The following is an 11,071-nucleotide window of genomic DNA, read 5'->3' on the forward strand; positions in this document are numbered from 1 at the left end:
GGTGAGGTAGTTTATACCAGTTCTTTGTGATGAGAGGTGAGGTAGTTTATACCAGTTCTTTGTGATGAGAGGTGAGGTAGTTTATACTAGTTCTTTGTGATGAGAGGTGAGGTAGTTTATACCAGTTCTTTGTGATGAGAGGTGAGGTAGTTTATACCAGTTCTTTGTGATGAGAGGTGAGGTAGTTTATACTAGTTCTTTGTGATGTGAGGTAGTTTATACCAGTTCTTTGTGATGAGAGGTGAGGTAGTTTATACCAGTTCTTTGTGATGAGAGGTGAGGTAGTTTATACCAGTTCTTTGTGATGAGAGGTGAGGTAGTTTATACTAGTTCTTTGTGATGTGAGGTAGTTTATACCAGTTCTTTGTGATGAGAGGTTAGGTAGTTTATACCAGTTCTTTGTGATGTGAGGTGAGGTAGTTTATACCAGTTCTTTGTGGTAAGAGGTGAGGTAGTTTATACTAGTTCTTTGTGATGAGAGGTGAGGTAGTTTATACCAGTTCTTTGTGATGAGAGGTGAGGTAGTTTATACTAGTTCTTTGTGATGAGAGGTGCGGTAGTTTATACCAGTTATTTGTGATGTGAGGTGAGGTAGTTTATACCAGTTCTTTGTGATGTGAGGTGAGGTAGTTTATACCAGTTCTTTGTGATGAGAGGTGAGGTAGTTTATACCAGTTCTTTGTGATGTGAGGTGAGGTAGTTTATACTAGTTCTTTGTGATGAGAGGTGAGGTAGTTTATACCAGTTCTTTGTGATGAGAGGTGAGGTAGTTTATACCAGTTCTTTGTGATGTGAGGTGAGGTAGTTTATACTAGTTCTTTGTGATGAGAGGTGAGGTAGTTTATACCAGTTCTTTGTGATGTGAGGTAGTTTAGACCAGTTCTTTGTGATGAGAGGTGAGGTAGTTTATACCAGTTCTTTGTGATGTGAGGTAGTTTATACCAGTTATTTGTGATGAGAGGTGAGGTAGTTTATACCAGTTCTTTGTGATGAGAGGTGAGGTAGTTTATACCCAGTTATTTGTGATGAGAGGTGAGGTAGTTTATACTAGTTCTTTGTGATAAGAGGTGAGGTAGTTTATACCAGTTCTTTGTGATGAGAGGTGAGGTAGTTTATACCAGTTCTTTGTGATGTGAGGTAGTTTATACCAGTTCTTTGTGATGTGAGGTAGTTTATACCAGTTCTTTGTGATGAGAGGTGAGGTAGTTTATACCAGTTCTTTGTGATGTGAGGTAGTTTAGACCAGTTCTTTGTGATGAGAGGTGAGGTAGTTTATACCAGTTCTTTGTGATGAGAGGTGAGGTAGTTTATACCAGTTCTTTGTGATGAGAGGTGAGGTAGTTTATACTAGTTCTTTGTGATAAGAGGTGAGGTAGTTTATACCAGTTCTTTGTGATGAGAGGTGAGGTAGTTTATACCAGTTCTTTGTGATTAGGTAGTTTATACCAGTTATTTGTGATGAGAGGTGAGGTAGTTTATACCAGTTCTTTGTGATGTGAGGTAGTTTATACCAGTTCTTTGTGATGAGAGGTGAGGTAGTTTATACCAGTTCTTTGTGATGAGAGGTAGTTTATACCAGTTCTTTGTGATGTGAGGTAGTTTATACCAGTTATTTGTGATGAGAGGTGAGGTAGTTTATACCAGTTCTTTGTGATAAGAGGTGAGGTAGTTTATACCAGTTCTTTGTGATGAGAGGGGAGGTCGTTTATACCAGTTCTTTGTGATGAGAGGGGAGGTAGTTTATACCAGTTATTTGTGATGTGAGGTAGTTTATACCAGTTCTTTGTGATGAGAGGTGAGGTAGTTTAGACCAGTTCTTTGTGATGAGAGGTGAGGTAGTTTATACCAGTTATTTGTGATGTGAGGTAGTTTATACCAGTTCTTTGTGATGAGAGGTAGTTTATACCAGTTCTTTGTGATGAGAGGTGAGGTAGTTTATACCAGTTCTTTGTGATGTGAGGTAGTTTATACCAGTTCTTTGTGATGAGAGGTGAGGTAGTTTATACCAGTTCTTTGTGATGAGAGGTAGTTTATACCAGTTCTTTGTGATGAGAGGTGAGGTAGTTTATACCAGTTCTTTGTGATGTGAGGTGAGGTAGTTTATACTAGTTCTTTGTGATGAGAGGTGAGGTAGTTTATACCAGTTCTTTGTGATGTGAGGTAGTTTAGACCAGTTCTTTGTGATGAGAGGTGAGGTAGTTCATACCAGTTCTTTGTGATGTGAGGTAGTTTATACCAGTTATTTGTGATGAGAGGTGAGGTAGTTTATACCAGTTCTTTGTGATGAGAGGTGAGGTAGTTTATACCCAGTTATTTGTGATGAGAGGTGAGGTAGTTTATACTAGTTCTTTGTGATAAGAGGTGAGGTAGTTTATACCAGTTCTTTGTGATGAGAGGTGAGGTAGTTTATACCAGTTCTTTGTGATGTGAGGTGAGGTAGTTTATACTAGTTCTTTGTGATGAGAGGTGAGGTAGTTTATACCAGTTATTTGTGATGTGAGGTGAGGTAGTTTATACCAGTTCTTTGTGATGTGAGGTGAGGTAGTTTATACCAGTTCTTTGTGATGAGAGGTGAGGTAGTTTATACCAGTTCTTTGTGATGAGAGGTGAGGTAGTTTATACTAGTTCTTTGTGATGAGAGGTGAGGTAGTTTATACCAGTTCTTTGTGATGTGAGGTAGTTTAGACCAGTTCTTTGTGATGAGAGGTGAGGTAGTTTATACTAGTTCTTTGTGATGTGAGGTAGTTTATACCAGTTATTTGTGATGAGAGGTGAGGTAGTTTATACCAGTTCTTTGTGATGAGAGGTGAGGTAGTTTATACCCAGTTATTTGTGATGAGAGGTGAGGTAGTTTATACTAGTTCTTTGTGATAAGAGGTGAGGTAGTTTATACCAGTTCTTTGTGATGTGAGGTAGTTTATACCAGTTCTTTGTGATGTGAGGTAGTTTATACCAGTTCTTTGTGATGAGAGGTGAGGTAGTTTATACCAGTTCTTTGTGATGTGAGGTAGTTTAGACCAGTTCTTTGTGATGAGAGGTGAGGTAGTTTATACCAGTTCTTTGTGATGAGAGGTGAGGTAGTTTATACCAGTTATTTGTGATAAGAGGTGAGGTAGTTTATACCAGTTCTTTGTGATAAGAGGTGAGGTAGTTTATACCAGTTCTTTGTGATAAGAGGTGAGGTAGTTTATACCAGTTATTTGTGATGAGAGGGGAGGTAGTTTAGACCAGTTCTTTGTGATGAGAGGGGAGGTAGTTTATACCAGTTCTTTGTGATGAGAGGTAGTTTATACCAGTTCTTTGTGATGAGAGGTGAGGTAGTTTATACCAGTTCTTTGTGATGAGAGGTGAGGTAGTGTATACCAGTTCTTTGTGATGAGAGGTGAGGTAGTTTATACCAGTTCTTTGTGATGAGAGGTGAGGTAGTTTATACTAGTTCTTTGTGATGAGAGGTGAGGTAGTTTATACCAGTTCTTTGTGATGAGAGGTGAGGTAGTTTATACCAGTTCTTTGTGATGAGAGGTGAGGTAGTTTATACCAGTTCTTTGTGATGAGGTAGTTTATACCAGTTCTTTGTGATGAGAGGTGAGGTAGTTTATACTAGTTCTTTTTTGATGAGAGGTGAGGTAGTTTATACCAGTTCTTTGTGATGAGAGGTGAGGTAGTTTATACCAGTTCTTTGTGATGAGAGGTGAGGTAGTTTATACTAGTTCTTTGTGATGAGAGGTGAGGTAGTTTATACCAGTTCTTTGTGATGAGAGGTGAGGTAGTTTATACCAGTTCTTTGTGATGAGAGGTGAGGTAGTTTATACTAGTTCTTTGTGATGAGAGGTGAGGTAGTTTATACCAGTTCTTTGTGATGAGAGGTGAGGTAGTTTATACCAGTTCTTTGTGATGAGAGGTGAGGTAGTTTATACTAGTTCTTTGTGATGAGAGGTGAGGTAGTTTATACCAGTTCTTTGTGATGAGAGGTGAGGTAGTTTATACCAGTTCTTTGTGATGAGAGGTGAGGTAGTTTATACTAGTTCTTTGTGATGTGAGGTAGTTTATACCAGTTCTTTGTGATGAGAGGTGAGGTAGTTTATACCAGTTCTTTGTGATGAGAGGTGAGGTAGTTTATACCAGTTCTTTGTGATGAGAGGGGAGGTAGTTTATACCAGTTCTTTGTGATGAGAGGTAGTTTATACCAGTTCTTTGTGATGAGAGGTGAGGTAGTTTATACCAGTTCTTTGTGATGAGAGGTGAGGTAGTTTATACCAGTTCTTTGTGATGAGAGGTGAGGTAGTTTATACCAGTTCTTTGTGATGAGAGGTGAGGTAGTTTATACTAGTTCTTTGTGATGAGAGGTGAGGTAGTTTATACCAGTTCTTTGTGATGAGAGGTGAGGTAGTTTATACCAGTTCTTTGTGATGAGAGATGAGGTAGTTTATACCAGTTCTTTGTGATGAGGTAGTTTATACCAGTTCTTTGTGATGAGAGGTGAGGTAGTTTATACTAGTTCTTTTTTGATGAGAGGTGAGGTAGTTTATACCAGTTCTTTGTGATGAGAGGTGAGGTAGTTTATACCAGTTCTTTGTGATGAGAGGTGAGGTAGTTTATACTAGTTCTTTGTGATGAGAGGTGAGGTAGTTTATACCAGTTCTTTGTGATGAGAGGTGAGGTAGTTTATACCAGTTCTTTGTGATGAGAGGTGAGGTAGTTTATACTAGTTCTTTGTGATGAGAGGTGAGGTAGTTTATACCAGTTCTTTGTGATGAGAGGTGAGGTAGTTTATACCAGTTCTTTGTGATGAGAGGTGAGGTAGTTTATACTAGTTCTTTGTGATGAGAGGTGAGGTAGTTTATACTAGTTCTTTGTGATGTGAGGTAGTTTATACCAGTTCTTTGTGATGAGAGGTGAGGTAGTTTATACCAGTTCTTTGTGATGAGAGGTGAGGTAGTTTATACCAGTTCTTTGTGATGAGAGGTGAGGTAGTTTATACCAGTTCTTTGTGATGAGAGGTGAGGTAGTTTATACTAGTTCTTTGTGATGTGAGGTAGTTTAGACCAGTTCTTTGTGATGAGAGGTGAGGTAGTTCATACCAGTTCTTTGTGATGTGAGGTAGTTTATACCAGTTATTTGTGATGAGAGGTGAGGTAGTTTATACCAGTTCTTTGTGATGAGAGGTGAGGTAGTTTATACCCAGTTATTTGTGATGAGAGGTGAGGTAGTTTATACTAGTTCTTTGTGATAAGAGGTGAGGTAGTTTATACCAGTTCTTTGTGATGAGAGGTGAGGTAGTTTATACCAGTTCTTTGTGATGTGAGGTGAGGTAGTTTATACTAGTTCTTTGTGATGAGAGGTGAGGTAGTTTATACCAGTTATTTGTGATGTGAGGTGAGGTAGTTTATACCAGTTCTTTGTGATGTGAGGTGAGGTAGTTTATACCAGTTCTTTGTGATGAGAGGTGAGGTAGTTTATACCAGTTCTTTGTGATGAGAGGTGAGGTAGTTTATACTAGTTCTTTGTGATGAGAGGTGAGGTAGTTTATACCAGTTCTTTGTGATGTGAGGTAGTTTAGACCAGTTCTTTGTGATGAGAGGTGAGGTAGTTTATACTAGTTCTTTGTGATGTGAGGTAGTTTATACCAGTTATTTGTGATGAGAGGTGAGGTAGTTTATACCAGTTCTTTGTGATGAGAGGTGAGGTAGTTTATACCCAGTTATTTGTGATGAGAGGTGAGGTAGTTTATACTAGTTCTTTGTGATAAGAGGTGAGGTAGTTTATACCAGTTCTTTGTGATGTGAGGTAGTTTATACCAGTTCTTTGTGATGTGAGGTAGTTTATACCAGTTCTTTGTGATGAGAGGTGAGGTAGTTTATACCAGTTCTTTGTGATGTGAGGTAGTTTAGACCAGTTCTTTGTGATGAGAGGTGAGGTAGTTTATACCAGTTCTTTGTGATGAGAGGTGAGGTAGTTTATACCAGTTATTTGTGATAAGAGGTGAGGTAGTTTATACCAGTTCTTTGTGATAAGAGGTGAGGTAGTTTATACCAGTTCTTTGTGATAAGAGGTGAGGTAGTTTATACCAGTTATTTGTGATGAGAGGGGAGGTAGTTTAGACCAGTTCTTTGTGATGAGAGGGGAGGTAGTTTATACCAGTTCTTTGTGATGAGAGGTAGTTTATACCAGTTCTTTGTGATGAGAGGTGAGGTAGTTTATACCAGTTCTTTGTGATGAGAGGTGAGGTAGTGTATACCAGTTCTTTGTGATGAGAGGTGAGGTAGTTTATACCAGTTCTTTGTGATGAGAGGTGAGGTAGTTTATACTAGTTCTTTGTGATGAGAGGTGAGGTAGTTTATACCAGTTCTTTGTGATGAGAGGTGAGGTAGTTTATACCAGTTCTTTGTGATGAGAGGTGAGTTAGTTTATACCAGTTCTTTGTGATGAGGTAGTTTATACCAGTTCTTTGTGATGAGAGGTGAGGTAGTTTATACTAGTTCTTTTTTGATGAGAGGTGAGGTAGTTTATACCAGTTCTTTGTGATGAGAGGTGAGGTAGTTTATACCAGTTCTTTGTGATGAGAGGTGAGGTAGTTTATACTAGTTCTTTGTGATGAGAGGTGAGGTAGTTTATACCAGTTCTTTGTGATGAGAGGTGAGGTAGTTTATACCAGTTCTTTGTGATGAGAGGTGAGGTAGTTTATACTAGTTCTTTGTGATGAGAGGTGAGGTAGTTTATACCAGTTCTTTGTGATGAGAGGTGAGGTAGTTTATACCAGTTCTTTGTGATGAGAGGTGAGGTAGTTTATACTAGTTCTTTGTGATGAGAGGTGAGGTAGTTTATACCAGTTCTTTGTGATGAGAGGTGAGGTAGTTTATACCAGTTCTTTGTGATGAGAGGTGAGGTAGTTTATACTAGTTCTTTGTGATGTGAGGTAGTTTATACCAGTTCTTTGTGATGAGAGGTGAGGTAGTTTATACCAGTTCTTTGTGATGAGAGGTGAGGTAGTTTATACCAGTTCTTTGTGATGAGAGGGGAGGTAGTTTATACCAGTTCTTTGTGATGAGAGGTAGTTTATACCAGTTCTTTGTGATGAGAGGTGAGGTAGTTTATACCAGTTCTTTGTGATGAGAGGTGAGGTAGTTTATACCAGTTCTTTGTGATGAGAGGTGAGGTAGTTTATACCAGTTCTTTGTGATGAGAGGTGAGGTAGTTTATACTAGTTCTTTGTGATGAGAGGTGAGGTAGTTTATACCAGTTCTTTGTGATGAGAGGTGAGGTAGTTTATACCAGTTCTTTGTGATGAGAGATGAGGTAGTTTATACCAGTTCTTTGTGATGAGGTAGTTTATACCAGTTCTTTGTGATGAGAGGTGAGGTAGTTTATACTAGTTCTTTTTTGATGAGAGGTGAGGTAGTTTATACCAGTTCTTTGTGATGAGAGGTGAGGTAGTTTATACCAGTTCTTTGTGATGAGAGGTGAGGTAGTTTATACTAGTTCTTTGTGATGAGAGGTGAGGTAGTTTATACCAGTTCTTTGTGATGAGAGGTGAGGTAGTTTATACCAGTTCTTTGTGATGAGAGGTGAGGTAGTTTATACTAGTTCTTTGTGATGAGAGGTGAGGTAGTTTATACCAGTTCTTTGTGATGAGAGGTGAGGTAGTTTATACCAGTTCTTTGTGATGAGAGGTGAGGTAGTTTATACTAGTTCTTTGTGATGAGAGGTGAGGTAGTTTATACCAGTTCTTTGTGATGAGAGGTGAGGTAGTTTATACCAGTTCTTTGTGATGAGAGGTGAGGTAGTTTATACTAGTTCTTTGTGATGTGAGGTAGTTTATACCAGTTCTTTGTGATGAGAGGTGAGGTAGTTTATACCAGTTCTTTGTGATGAGAGGTGAGGTAGTTTATACCAGTTCTTTGTGATGAGAGGTGAGGTAGTTTTTACTAGTTCTTTGTGATGTGAGGTAGTTTATACCAGTTCTTTGTGATGAGAGGTTAGGTAGTTTATACCAGTTCTTTGTGATGTGAGGTGAGGTAGTTTATACCAGTTCTTTGTGGTAAGAGGTGAGGTAGTTTATACTAGTTCTTTGTGATGAGAGGTGAGGTAGTTTATACCAGTTCTTTGTGATGAGAGGTGAGGTAGTTTATACTAGTTCTTTGTGATGAGAGGTGCGGTAGTTTATACCAGTTATTTGTGATGTGAGGTGAGGTAGTTTATACCAGTTCTTTGTGATGTGAGGTGAGGTAGTTTATACCAGTTCTTTGTGATGAGAGGTGAGGTAGTTTATACCAGTTCTTTGTGATGTGAGGTGAGGTAGTTTATACTAGTTCTTTGTGATGAGAGGTGAGGTAGTTTATACCAGTTCTTTGTGATGAGAGGTGAGGTAGTTTATACCAGTTCTTTGTGATGTGAGGTGAGGTAGTTTATACTAGTTCTTTGTGATGAGAGGTGAGGTAGTTTATACCAGTTCTTTGTGATGTGAGGTAGTTTAGACCAGTTCTTTGTGATGAGAGGTGAGGTAGTTTATACCAGTTCTTTGTGATGTGAGGTAGTTTATACCAGTTATTTGTGATGAGAGGTGAGGTAGTTTATACCAGTTCTTTGTGATGAGAGGTGAGGTAGTTTATACCCAGTTATTTGTGATGAGAGGTGAGGTAGTTTATACTAGTTCTTTGTGATAAGAGGTGAGGTAGTTTATATTAGTTCTTTGTGATGAGAGGTGAGGTAGTTTATACCAGTTCTTTGTGATGTGAGGTAGTTTATACCAGTTCTTTGTGATGTGAGGTAGTTTATACCAGTTCTTTGTGATGAGAGGTGAGGTAGTTTATACCAGTTCTTTGTGATGTGAGGTAGTTTAGACCAGTTCTTTGTGATGAGAGGTGAGGTAGTTTATACCAGTTCTTTGTGATGAGAGGTGAGGTAGTTTATACCAGTTCTTTGTGATGAGAGGTGAGGTAGTTTATACTAGTTCTTTGTGATAAGAGGTGAGGTAGTTTATACCAGTTCTTTGTGATGAGAGGTGAGGTAGTTTATACCAGTTCTTTGTGATTAGGTAGTTTATACCAGTTATTTGTGATGAGAGGTGAGGTAGTTTATACCAGTTCTTTGTGATGTGAGGTAGTTTATACCAGTTCTTTGTGATGAGAGGTGAGGTAGTTTATACCAGTTCTTTGTGATGAGAGGTAGTTTATACCAGTTCTTTGTGATGTGAGGTAGTTTATACCAGTTATTTGTGATGAGAGGTGAGGTAGTTTATACCAGTTCTTTGTGATGAGAGGTGAGGTAGTTTATACCAGTTCTTTGTGATGAGAGGGGAGGTCGTTTATACCAGTTCTTTGTGATGAGAGGGGAGGTAGTTTATACCAGTTATTTGTGATGTGAGGTAGTTTATACCAGTTCTTTGTGATGAGAGGTGAGGTAGTTTATACCAGTTCTTTGTGATGAGAGGTGAGGTAGTTTATACCAGTTATTTGTGATGTGAGGTAGTTTATACCAGTTCTTTGTGATGAGAGGTGAGGTAGTTTATACCAGTTCTTTGTGATGTGAGGTAGTTTATACCAGTTCTTTGTGATGTGAGGTAGTTTATACCAGTTCTTTGTGATGAGAGGTTAGGTAGTTTATACCAGTTCTTTGTGATGTGAGGTAGTTTATACCCAGTTATTTGTGATGAGAGGTGAGGTAGTTTATACTAGTTCTTTGTGATGAGAGGTGAGGTAGTTTATACCAGTTCTTTGTGATGAGAGGTTAGGTAGTTTATACCAGTTCTTTGTGATGTTAGGTGAGGTAGTTAATACCAGTTCTTTATGATGAGAGGTAGTTTATACCAGTTCTTTGTGATGAGAGGTGAGGTAGTTTATACCAGTTCTTTGTGATGTAAGCAAGTTTATACCAGTTCTTTGTGATGAGAGGTGAGGTAGTTTATACCAGTTCTTTGTGATGAGAGGTGAGGTAGTTTATACCAGTTCTTTGTGATGAGAGGTGAGGTAGTTTATACCAGTTCTTTGTGATGTGAGGTAGTTTATACCAGTTCTTTGTGATGAGAGGTAAGGTAGTTTATACCAGTTCTTTGTGATGTGAGGTAGTTTATACCAGTTCTTTGTGATGTGAGGTAGTTTATACCAGTTCTTTGTGATGAGAGGTAAGGTAGTTTATACCAGTTCTTTGTGATGTGAGGTAGTTTATACCAGTTCTTTGTGATGAGAGGTGAGGTAGTTTATACCAGTTTTTTGTGATGAGAGGCGAGGTAGTTTATACCAGTTCTTTGTGATAAGAGGTGAGGTAGTTTATACCAGTTCTTTGTGATGAGAGGTGAGGTAGTTTATACCAGTTCTTTGTGATGAGAGGTGTGGTAGTTTATACCTTTTATTTGTGATGTGAGGAAGTTAATACCAGTTCTTTGTGATGAGGTGAGGTAGTTTATAACCAGTTCTTTGTGATGTGAGGTAGTTTATACCAGTTCTTTGTGATGTGAGGTAGTTTATACCAGTTCTTTGTGATGTGAGGTGAGGTAGTTTATACCAGTTCTTTGTGATGAGAGGTGAGGTAGTTTATACCAGTTCTTTGTGATGAGAGGTAGTTTATACCAGTTCTTTGTGATGAGAGGTGAGGTAGTTTATACCAGTTCTTTGTGATGTGAGGTAGTTTATACCAGTTCTTTGTGATGAGAGGTGAGGTAGTTTATACCAGTTCTTTGTGATGAGAGGTAGTTTATACCAGTTCTTTGTGATGAGAGGTTAGGTAGTTTATACCAGTTCTTTGTGATGTTAGGTGAGGTAGTTAATACCAGTTCTTTATGATGAGAGGTAGTTTATACCAGTTCTTTGTGATGAGAGGTGAGGTAGTTTATACCAGTTCTTTGTGATGTGAGGTAGTTTATACCAGTTCTTTGTGATGAGAGGTGAGGTAGTTTATACCAGTTCTTTGTGATGAGAGGTGAGGTAGTTTATACCAGTTCTTTGTGATGAGAGGTGAGGTAGTTTATACCAGTTCTTTGTGATGTGAGGTAGTTTATACCAGTTCTTTGTGATGAGAGGTGAGGTAGTTTATACCAGTTCTTTGTGATGAGAGGTAAGGTAGTTTATACCAGTTC

The sequence above is a fragment of the Oncorhynchus mykiss genome, chromosome 14, assembly GCF_013265735.2.
Source record: "Oncorhynchus mykiss isolate Arlee chromosome 14, USDA_OmykA_1.1, whole genome shotgun sequence".
NCBI lineage: Eukaryota > Metazoa > Chordata > Actinopteri > Salmoniformes > Salmonidae > Oncorhynchus > Oncorhynchus mykiss.